This window comes from Triticum aestivum, chromosome 2D (assembly GCF_018294505.1).
Source record: "Triticum aestivum cultivar Chinese Spring chromosome 2D, IWGSC CS RefSeq v2.1, whole genome shotgun sequence".
Classification (NCBI taxonomy): domain Eukaryota; kingdom Viridiplantae; phylum Streptophyta; class Magnoliopsida; order Poales; family Poaceae; genus Triticum; species Triticum aestivum.
Genome location: NC_057799.1, coordinates 382,803,339 through 382,815,728, shown reverse-complemented (window position 1 = coordinate 382,815,728; position 12,390 = coordinate 382,803,339).

Sequence of the window (12,390 nt, the reverse complement as noted above, 5' to 3'; positions counted from 1 at the left end):
GATATGAAGTCTCCGACAAGTTCTTCAGTTGTAAAATGGAGGAAAATAGTTCTGTCAGTGAGCACATACTCAAAATGTCTGGGTTACACAACCGCTTGTCTCAGTTGGGAGTTAATCTCCCGGATGACGCGGTCATTGGCAGAATCCTTCAGTCGCTTCCACCGAGCTACAAGAGCTTTGTGATGAACTTCAATATGCAGGGGATGGAAAAGACCATTCCTGAGGTATATTCAATGCTGAAATCAGCGGAGGTGGAGATCAAAAAGGAACATCAAGTGTTGATGGTGAATAAAACCACTAAGTTCAAGAAGGGCAAGGGTAAGAAGAACTTCAAGAAGGACGGCAAGGGATTTGCCGCGCCCGGTAAGCCAGTTGCCGGGAAGAAGCCAAAGAATGGACCCAAGCCTGAGACTGAGTGCTTTTATTGCAAGGGAAGTGGTCACTGGAAGCGGAACTGCCCCAAATACTTAGCGGACAAGAAGGCCGGCAACACCAAAGGTATATGTGATATACATGTAATTGATGTGTACCTTACCAGTACTCGTAGTAGCTCCTGGGTATTTGATACCGGTGCGGTTGCTCATATTTGTAACTCAAAACAGGAGCTGCAGAATAAGCGGAGACTGGCGAAGGACGAGGTGACAATGCGCGTCGGGAATGGTTCCAAGGTCGATGTGATCGCCGTCGGCATGCTACCTCTACATTTACCTACGGGATTAGTTTTAAACCTCAATAATTGCTATTTAGTGCCAGCTTTGAGCATGAACATTGTATCAGGATCTCGTTTAATTCGAGATGGCTACTCATTTAAATCCGAGAATAATGGTTGTTCTATTTATATGAGAGATATGTTTTATGGTCATGCCCCGCTGGTCAATGGTTTATTCTTAATGAATCTCGAACGTGATGTTACACATATTCATAGTGTGAATACCAAAAGATGTAAAGTTGATAATGATAGTCCCACATACTTGTGGCACTGCCGCCTTGGTCACATTGGTGTCAAGCGCATGAAGAAGCTCCATGCAGATGGACTTTTGGAGTCTCTTGATTATGAATCATTTGACATGTGCGAACCATGCCTGATGGGTAAGATGACCAAGACTCCGTTCTCCGGAACAATGGAGCGAGCAACCAACTTATTGGAAATCATACATACCGATGTGTGCGGTCCAATGAGTGTTGAGGCTCGCGGAGGCTATCGTTATGTTCTCACTCTCACTGATGACTTGAGTAGATATGGGTATATCTACCTAATGAAACACAAGTCTGAGACCTTTGAAAAGTTCAAGGAATTTCAGAGTGAGGTTGAGAATCAACGTGACAGGAAAATAAAGTTCTTACGATCAGATCATGGAGGAGAATATTTAAGTCACGAATTTGGTACGCACTTAAGGAAATGTGGAATCGTTTCACAACTCACGCCGCCTGGAACACCTCAGCGAAATGGTGTGTCCGAACGTCGTAATCGCACTCTATTGGATATGGTGCGATCTATGATGTCTCTTACCGATCTACCGCTCTCATTTTGGGGCTATGCTTTAGAGACTGCCGCATTCACTTTAAATAGGGCTCCATCGAAATCCGTTGAGACGACACCGTATGAATTATGTTTTGGGAAGAAACCTAAGCTGTCGTTTCTAAAAGTTTGGGGATGCGATGCTTATGTCAAGAAACATCCACCTGAAAAGCTCGAACCCAAGTCGGAAAAATGCGTCTTCATAGGATACCCTAAGGAAACCATTGGGTATACCTTCTACCTCAGATCCGAAGGCAAAATCTTTGTTGCCAAGAACGGGTCCTTTCTGGAGAAAGAGTTTCTCTCGAAAGAAATAAGTGGGAGGAAAGTGGAACTTGATGAGGTGATAGTCACCCCTTCCGAACCGGAAAGTAGCGCAGCGCGGGAAGATGTTCCTGTGGTGACTACACCGACTGGGGAGGAAGTTAATGATGATGATCATGAAGCTTCGGATCAAGTTACTGCTGAACTTCGTAGGTCCACAAGGACACGTTGCGCACCAGAGTGGTACAGCAACCCTGTCCTGGAAATCATGTTGTTAGACAACGGTGAACCTTCGAACTATGAAGAAGCGATGGCGGGCCCGGATTCCAACAAATGGCTTGAAGCCATGCAATCCGAGATAGGATCCATGTATGAAAACGAAGTATGGACTTTGACTGACTTGCCCGATGATCGGCGAGCAATAGAAAATAAATGGATCTTTAAGAAGACAGACGCGGATGGTAATGTGACCATCTATAAGGCTCGACTTGTCGCTAAGGGTTATAGACAAGTTCAAGGGGTTGACTACGATGAGACTTTCTCACCCGTAGTGAAGCTGAAGTCCGTCCGAATCATGTTAGCAATTGCCGGATTCTATGATTATGAGATATGGAAAATGGACGTCAAAACGGCATTCCTTAACGGCTTTCTTAAGGAAGAATTGTATATGATGCAGCTGGAAGGCTTTGTCGATCCTAAGAATGCTAACAAGGTATGCAAGCTCCAGCGCTCCATCTATGGGCTGGTGCAAGCATCTTGGAGTTGGAACATTCGATTTGATGAGATGATCAAAGCGTTTGGGTTTACACAGACTTATGGAGAAGCCTGTGTTTACAAGAAAGTGAGTGGGAGCTCTGTAGCATTTCTCATATTATATGTGGATGACATACTATTGATGGGAAATGATATAGAATTCTTGGAAAGTGTAAAGGCCTATTTGAATAAGTGTTTTTCAATGAAGGACCTTGGAGAAGCTGCTTATATATTAGGCATCAAGATCTATAGAGATAGATCAAGACGCCTCATTGGTCTTTCATAGAGTACGTACCTTGACAAGATATTGAAGAAGTTCAATATGGATCAGTCCAAGAAGGGGTTCTTGCCTGTATTGCAAGGTGTGCAATTGAGCACGGCTCAATGCCCGACCACGGCAGAAGATAGAGAAAAGATGAGTGTCATCCCCTATGCCTCGGACATAGGGTCTATTATGTATGCCATGCTGTGTACCAGACCTGATGTAAACCATGCCGTAAGTTTGGTAGGAAGGTACCAAAGTAATCCCGACATGGAACACTGGACAGCGGTCAAGAATATCCTGAAGTACCTGAAGAGGACTAAGGATATGTTTCTCGTATATGGAGGTGAAGAAGAGCTTGTCATAAAGGGTTACGTCGACGCTAGCTTCGACACAAATCTGGATGACTCTAAGTCACAAACCGGATACGTGTATATTTTGAATGGAGGGGCAGTAAGCTGGTGCAGTTGCAAGCAAAGCGTCGTGGCGGGATCTACTTGTGAAGCGGAGTACATGGCGGCCTCAGAGGCAGCGCAAGAAGCAATCTGGATGAAGGAGTTCATTACCGACCTAGGGGTGATTCCCAATGCGTCGGGCCCGATGACTCTCTTCTGTGACAACACTGGAGCTATTTCCCTTGCCAAGGAGCCCAGGTTTCACAGGAAGACCAGGCATATCAAGCGTCGCTTCAACTCCATTCGTGAAAGTGTTCAAAATGGAGACATAGATATTTGTAAAGTACATACGGACCTGAATGTAGCAGATCCGTTGACTAAACCTCTCCCTAGAGCAAAACATGATCAACACCAGAACTCTATGGGTGTTCGATTCATCACAATGTAACTAGATTATTGACTCTAGTGCAAGTGGGAGACTGTTGGAAATATGCCCTAGAGGCAATAATAAAATGGTTATTATTATATTTCCTTTTTCATGATAATTTTCTATCGTTCATGCTATAATTGTGTTATCCGGAAATTGTAATACATGTGTGAATACATAGACCACAACATGTCCCTAGTGAGCCTCTAGTTGACTAGCTCGTTGATCAACAGATAGTCATGGTTTCCTAACTATGGACATTGGATGTCATTGATAACGGGATCACATCATTAGGAGAATGATGTGATGGACAAGACCCAATCCTAAGCATAGCGCAAAGATCGTGTAGTTCGTTTGCTAGAGCTTTTCCAATGTCAAGTATCTTTTCCTTAGACCATGAGATCGTGTAACTCCCGGATGCCGTAAGAGTGATTTGGGTGTACCAAATGTCACAACGTAACTGGGTGACTATAAAGGTACACTACAGGTATCTCTGAAAGTGTCTGTTGGGTTGACACGGATCGAGACTGGGATTTGTCACTCCGTATGACGGAGAGGTATCTCTTGGCCCACTCGGTTATGCATCATCATAATGAGCTCAAAGTGACCAAGTGGTTGGTCACGGGATCATGCATTACGGTACGAGTAAAGTGACTTGCCGGTAACGAGATTGAACAAGGTATTGGGATACCGACGATCGAATCTCGGGCAAGTAACGTACCGATTGACAAAGGGAATTGTATACGGGATTGATTGAATCCTCGACATCGTGGTTCATCCGATGAGATCATCATGGAACATGTGGGAGCCAACATGGGTATCCAGATCCCACTGTTGGTTATTGACCGGAGAGTCGTCTCGGTCATGTCTGCGTGTCTCCCGAACCCGTAGGGTCTACACACTTAAGGTTCGGTGACGCTAGGGTTGTAGAGATATTAGTATGCGGAAACCCGAAAGTTGTTCGGAGTCCCATATGAGATCCCGGACGTCACGAGGAGTTCCGGAATTGTCCGGAGGTGAAGAATTATATATAGGAAGTCCAGTTTCGGCCACCGGGAAAGTTTCGGGGGTTATCGGTATTGTACCGGGACCACCGGAAGGGTCCCGGGGGTCCATCGGGTGGGGCCACCTGTCCCGGAGGGCCCCATGGGCTGAAGTGGGGAGGGGAACCAGCCACTGGTGGGCTGGTGCGCCCCCTTGGGCCTCCCCTGCGCCTAGGGTTGGAAACCCTGGGGGTGGGGGGCGCCCCACTTGGCTTGGGGGACAAGCCACCCCCTTGGCCGCCGCCCCCCCTCAGATGGGATCTCCAGGGGGCCGGTGCCCCCCCAGGGCCCCTATAAATAGTGGGGGGGAGGGAGGGCAGCCGCAACACAGCCCCTGGCGCCTCCCTCTCCCTCCCGTGACACCTCTCCCTCCCGCTTGCGCTTGGCGAAGCCCTGCCGGGATCCCCGCTACTTCCACCACCACGCCGTCGTGCTGCTGGATCTCCATCAACCTCTCCTTCCCCCTTGCTGGATCAAGAAGGAGGAGACGTCGCTGCTCCGTACGTGTGTTGAACGTGGAGGTGCCGCCCGTTTGGCGCTCGGTCATCGGTGATTTGGATCACGACGAGTACGACTCCATCAACCCCGTTCACTTGAACGCTTCCGCTCGCGATCTACAAGGGTATGTAGATGCACTCCTTCCCTATCGTTGCTAGTAAACTCCATAGATGGGTCTTGGTGATGCGTAGAAAATTTTAAAATTCTGCAACGATCTCCAACAAAGATGATCAAGTGACCGCTCCTCGACTCACCACCGAGGAGGAATTGGAGCGTCGTGCCGCCAAGATTGCATCCAAGCTCTCCACCAAGGGTCATCTCATGAAGAATGTGCTTGGAAGCATTTAAAAGGGGGTATGCACTCGTAGACAAATGGCAAACTATTGTGAACATCACGCGTTTGTCTCTTGTGTTCCCATAAGGTATATGAAGCACTCAAAGATCCGGATTGGCTTAATGCCATGCATGAAGAACTCAACAACTTCGAGTACAACAAGGTGTGGAGATTAGTGCCGAGGCCAACGGGGAACCACAATGTCATTGGAACCAAGTGGATATTCAAGAACAAGCAAGATGCTCATGGGACCATCATTCGCAACAAGGCACGATTGGTGGCACAAGGCTACTCCCAAGTCGAGGGTATCGACTACGGTGAAACCTTTGCTCCCGTTGCTCGCCTTGAATCTATTCGTTTGTTGATTGCTTATGCCTCTCATCACAACTTTAAGTTGCAACAAATGGATGTGAAGAGTGCTTTCTTAATGGTCCCATTAATGAGTTGGTTTATGTCAAGCAACCCCCTGGGTTCGAGGATCCCTACTTTCCCGATCATGTGTATCAACTCGATAAGGCACTCTATGGCCTTAAAGAAGCCCCACGTGCATGGTATGACCACCTTACCGAGTTTTTACAAGATCGTGGGTTTGAAGTTGGGCTAATCGACCCCACTCTTTTTACTAAGAAGGTCAAAGGGGAGTTGTTTGTATGCCAACTATATGTTGATGACATTATCTTTGGTTCCCCTAACAAAGCTTTCAATGAGGAATTTGCCGCACTCATGACCTCAAAGTTCAAGATGTCTTCCATGGGAGAGTTGAAGTTCTTTCTCGGCTTCGAAGTAAAGCAAAGAAGAGAAGGAACCTTCATCAACCAAGCCAAATACACTCAAGACATGCTCAAGAGATTCAAACTAAGTGATGTCAAGCCGGCATCCACTCCAATGCCCACCAAGTGCCAACTTGACATCGATCCCAATGGTAAAGCGGTGGATCAAAAGGTATATCGCTCCATGATTGGTTCCTTGCTTTATCTTTGTGCATCTAGACCGGATATCATGTTGAGTGTGGGAATTTGTGCACGGTTTCAAGCCGCACCTAAGGAAAGCCACTTTGTGGCGGTCAAGCGAATCTTTCGATATTTGGCTCATACCCCAAACTTTGGCTTATGGTACCCAAGAGGAGAAAACTTCAAGCTTGTAGGATATTCGGACTCCGATTGGGCGGGAGACAAAGTGGATAGGAAGTCCACTTTCGGAGGGTGTCAATTCCTTGGTTGCTCTTTGGTAAGTTGGTCTTCTAAAAAGCAGAGTTGTGTGTCTCTCTCGTCCACCGAAGCGGAGTATGTGGCGGCCGGGAGTTGTTGTGCACAACTCTTATGGATGAGGCAAACTTTAAAGGATTACGGTGTCATTTGTGACAAAGTGCCTCTCTGGTGTGATAATGAAAGTGCCATCAAGATTTCTCTCAACCCCGTGCAACACTTCAAGACGAAGCATATTGAGAATCGGTATCACTTCATCCGAGATCACATTAGGCGAGGGGAGATCGAGCTCAACTACGTCAACACCCATGATAACCTTGCAGATATTTTCACGAAGCCTTTGGATGAAGCAAGATTTCGCGAGTTAAGGCATGAGCTAAATATCATTGATTCGAGCAATGTTGGTTGACCCCTTGCACACCCCACCCCACTCAACTTGTTGTCTATTCTAGGTGTAGGCATGGACATAGGGGGAGTGTTGTTCTCTCAATGAACTCTCCCTCCCCCCATTATGCATAAAGTGATCAACTCTTTCACATTAGCCATTTTTGATGGTACTTGTGCTTCAAAGACGAGTTTTGGTCATGGTCCCAAGGATAATTCTTCGCGGTGCCATTCCAATTGACTCAAACATAGGTGGCTCCGGCCACCGCCCTCTCCTTGGAAGGGTTGTGTCTCGTTTTTGGTTTGTGTTGGTTCTTGCCTCTCCTTCTTCGTGGCGCGCTCGTGCTTGTGGTGTCGAGTGTGTTATTTCCTTTTTGTAGTATCTCGCTTGAAGGTTCCGTGCTTAGGAGTTTTCTTTGGTTGATACTTTTTTTTGAGCCCACGGTACTACCGCGGCTTGCCACGGTACTACCGCAAGGGGGGCGCGCGGTACTTCCGCACCCAGCGCGGCAGTAATTTTTTTACTGCCGCCTGGGGGAGCGGTACTACAGCCTCGGTGCGGTACTTCCGCCCGGGCGGTAGTACCGCGATGACGTGCGGTACTACCGCGAGAGGAGTGAGCGGTACTTCCGCACCCAGCGCGACAGTAATTTTTTACTGCCGCCTGAGGGAGCGGTACTACGGCCCCGGTGCGGTACTTCCGCCGGGGCAGTAGTACCGCGATGACGTGCGGTACTACCGTGTGGTTACGGGCGCGTGGTGGTTAAACACGGGCAGGGGGAGTTCTAACTCCCCCATACCCATTCGTCTCTCTCCCCACTTCGTCTCTCTCTCACTTGCTCAAGAACGGCGCCGGAGGCCCTCGCCGGATCTCCGTCTCCGGCCGCTCTCCTCGGATTCCGACCGGTGGGATCGTTCCCCCCCACTCCCTCTTGCCATGGAACAAGGTTTCTCCCCAATCCCTCTCGTTTTCTTGTTCGTCTTGTTGCTTTTAGGTTTTGGGGAGATGCAAGTTGTTCTTGAGATTTTAAGTCAAATCTATGCAAGAGTAGGATGTAGGAGAGTAGTTTTGTGTAGTGTTGGTACTTGCTTTAGTTGTCCCGTGATGGATTTGATCGACCGTAGTACCGCGTGTTGACACGGTTGTGCTCAGATCTCCATGGCTATTTCGGATCTGCAACCGTGCGGTACTACCGCTCCTCAGGTGCGGTACTACTGCCCGTCCGGTACTACCGCCCTACTGGCGCGGTACTACCGCCCGTCCGGTACTACCGCTCCTTGGAGCGTTACTACCGCATGTGGCACAACACGCGTTACTACCGTTGTCTCAAATCCCTCTTGTGGCACTTCTTACGTGCCATGTCTACTTGTTTCACCTGCTTTGCTGTGGTCTTTGCATTGATCCTTCTCGTGTTTCGTGCGTGTTTGTTTTGTGGTGTGTGTTTTAGGTGGTGGCTCAGGTGCTCCGGCTCGCCGCTCCAATCCACCCCGTGACACGGGGTCCAAGCGTATGCCCAACACAGAGGAAGCAGAGGGCTCCAATGCCCCCAACGCAGAACCAAGACCACTGCCAGCAAAGAGAAGGAACCCACCAAGGGCATGGATGAGATACTGCTTGCTGAGTTCATCGCTCGGAGGCAGGTCAATCCGTATGGAAACCCTCGTGCCAACTTTCGTGGGAATGATCTATTCTGGACCAAGCAGCAGAATCTCATTTATCTGGAGGTCATTAAGGCCAAGCAAAATACCCATGTGGAGGTGAAGTGGATCAACATGCATCACATGCGCAAAGAGGCGTACCGGGAATACTTTGGTGAGGCTTTGGACCTCGTGGAGCAATTTGGCATTGAGCATATCATCTCATTCCACAAAGACTATGATCCTGAGATACTTGCCCAGTTCTTAGCCTCCGTGCATTTTCATCCCAATGAGGAAAGGACCATGACTTGGATGACCAATGGCCGACAGCTGACTGCTACCTGGAAGGAATTCATGACCCTGCTTGGGGTTCCGGATGAGGGGCTCACCACTCCCCAAGGTGTTCGCCCTCATGCCAATCCCGAGTCTGCCAACAAGAACAAGCTCATGCCCTACCTTGTGGAGAAGAAGCTCTCCAATGGCAAGTCAACTTGGGTACTCAACTCCTTTCTTGACATCATGCACCGGATCTTCCGCAACACTCTCTTCCCACGCATTGGGGACAAGGACAAGGTGCATGCCTATCTGGTGGATATGATGCTCTTGTGTGAAGATGCTCGCAACTCTCAGACACAGCCACTTGATGTCTCACATATCATGTGGATTGAACTTCGGTTTGCGGTCTACAACCGCAAGGTCCCCATCTATGGACCTTATTTGTTTCAGTTGATCTTGGCTACTTGGGAGCGGGTCTACCCTCAGGATGAGTTTGAGGCCCCTGGTTGGATCCGGCATGAGCCCATCAACCTCCGTATCAAGTCTCAGTGGGCCAACACTACCTCTCGTGCTGATACTGCGGCTGCCATGGACATGGATGCAGACGAGGAGGAGGAGGAGGCAGCAGATGAGGACAGCTCTGAGGGTTACATCCCTCCCACCTCTGAGCCTTCTTGGGCTAAGCGACTGAAGAACAAGATGAAGATGATGTTCTATATGCAAGCCAAGGGGCAGTACCAGACCCATGTGGCTTCCAAGGAGATTTGCCGCCGCGACAAGCGGATTTTCAGGACTTTTGGCGAGAACATATCTAGCGGGTCAGAGGTGAACATCACCCCAGAGGCAGAATGGCTGCACAAGCAGGGCTACCGGTGGACCGAGTCTGAGGAGGAGTCCGTCCCAGCTGCAGAGTCCGACGAGGAGCGTGCCAGTGACTACTCTGCTTGAGCCACCACTATTGCTATAGGTGTCCTCTCTGCCTTTTTGGCGTCTCGATGCCAAAGGGGGAGAGAGTGTAGGATTTGCTGCGAGTTATGTCGTGTTTGGGTCAGTTGAACTTCGTTTATTTCGTTTGCTTTGGTTTGCTTTGGTTTGTGCTCGTGAGACCTTCTATCATATGGTGTAAGACATATGCACTCTATCATACCGTAGTAAGCTTATTCTATCGTGTGCTTATTACATTATGCTCCTGTCTATCTTGCTTAGCTTTAGCCTTATTGCAAGATTTGCCATGTCTATAAAATATAGGGGGAGTGTTGATCCTAGTATGTGTGCCATGCAGTCCAAAGCACTCATCAAGATAGCACACATCTAGGGGGAGCACGTCTATATTTTAGAGACTTGGGGTTTGCCCTTGCTCTTTGCATTATACCCTCGTGCAAATCCCGCGTTGTCATCAATCCACCAAAAAGGGGGAGATTGTAAGGGCATTTTTATACCTTAGTTGGTTTTGGTGATTGATGACAATGCTTTTTGCGGACTAATCATGTGCATCAAATATTTCAGATATATTGACTAGGCACAAGATGATTGGGCTCCCCTCAAAGGCTATAGAAGACGGCGTTTCTCTTCGATTCTTTTCGGTGGTATTGAGTCATAGGGAAGCCGTACTATTAAGAGGGGGTCCGCTTTGGAAAGGTTGGGTGGATTCATCACGTACACATCGTCCCTTGCACCTCCTTTCCTCTTGCCTTTGGAGCATCCTAAGTTTTCCTTGTCTATGCAATTATAGCACTTGTCTGCCGAACTAGGAAGTGCGGTAGTACTGCTTGTCAGAGCGGTAGTACCGCAGCACCTTGCGGTAGTACCGCCCGCTGGTGCGGTAGTACCGCAAGGCCCCACGGTAGTACCGCTTCTGGTAAGCGGTAGTACCATGGTCCCTGCTTAGTTCCGCAACTACGCGGCTGTAAGGGGTGGATGTAATTTTTTACATCTGCACCTCGCGCGGTAGTACCGCGGCTGGCTTACGGTACTACCGCGTCAGGTTTTTGCATCGACTCCAACTCTGCGGAAGTAGCCACAGATGTAATATTTTATATGCATGCCTTCCCATCCCTGGACAACCCCTGCCTTGCAGTAGTACCGCAAGGGGGAGCGGTAGTACCGCGCCAGCAGTACTACCGCCCTCTGCCGTAGTGCTGTGTGGCTGTTCTGGTCTCTGCTGCGTGGGCGGTAGTACCGCGGGGCTCTGCGGTAGTACCGCGTACCCCTGCGGTAGTACCGCGCTTCAGGTGCAGTAGTACCGCGTGCCCCTGCGGTAGTACCGCGTCTCAGGTGCGGTAGTACCGCGCTGCGCAGGCTGAGTTGGTGGATAACGGTTGGATTTGTTCTCCCACTATATAAGGGGTGTCTTCCTCCTCTAGTTGACTACCTCTTCCACCTCCAAGCTCCATTGTTTCTCTAAGCTCCATTTTCGCTCGATCTCCTTCCCTAGCCAATCAAACTTGTTGATTCTCTAGGGATTGGTTGAGGAGGCCCCGATCTACACTTCCACCAAGAGATATTTGAATCCCCCCACTAATCCCTTGTGGATCTTGTTACTCTTGGGTGTTGAGCACCCTAGACGGTTGAGGTCACCGTGGAGCCATAGTCCATTGTGGTGAAGCTTCGTGGTGTCGTTGGGAGCCTCCAATTAAGTTGTGGAGATTGCCCCAACCTTGTTTGTAAAGGTTCGGTCGCCGCCTTCAAGGGCACCAATAGTGGAATCACGGCATCTCGCATTGTGTGAAGGCGTGAGGAGAATACGGTGGCCCTAGTGGCTTCTTGGGGAGCATTGTGCCTCCACACCGCTCCAACGGAGACGTACTTCCTCTCAAAGGGAAGGAACTTCGGTAACACATCCTCGTCTTCACCGGCTCCACTCTTGGTTATCTCATGCCTTTACTTGTGCAAGTTTATTTGTGCCTTATCTCTTACTTGCGTGTATGCTTATTGTTGTTGCATCATATAGGTTGCTCACCTAGTTGCATATCTAGACAACCTACTTTGATGCAAATTTTAAATTGGTAAAGAAAAGCTAAAAATTGTTAGTTGCCTATTCACCCCCCTCTAGTCAACTATATCGATCCTTTCAATTGTTGTCTAACAACTCATTATGGGCAGTAAAAAGAGAAGGTTGCAGAGTTTGTAGTTACCATCCTACAGCTCACTGTTGTGTTGGATAGAGGATAAACAAATAATTTGCTTGCCACCATTCGTATCTTTTTGCTAATAATCCTTATCAGTTTCCTCACTTGATGCTTGTTCATCAATATCTCATTGCCCCATATGCAAAAAGGGTCGATGCGTGGATCCTTGCCAAGGGCATATGTACTACAAGCAACAAGTCAATATTAGAAGCTAACTAGTATCCAGGCCTGGATCTATATGCACTACATTATGGAACGACGGGG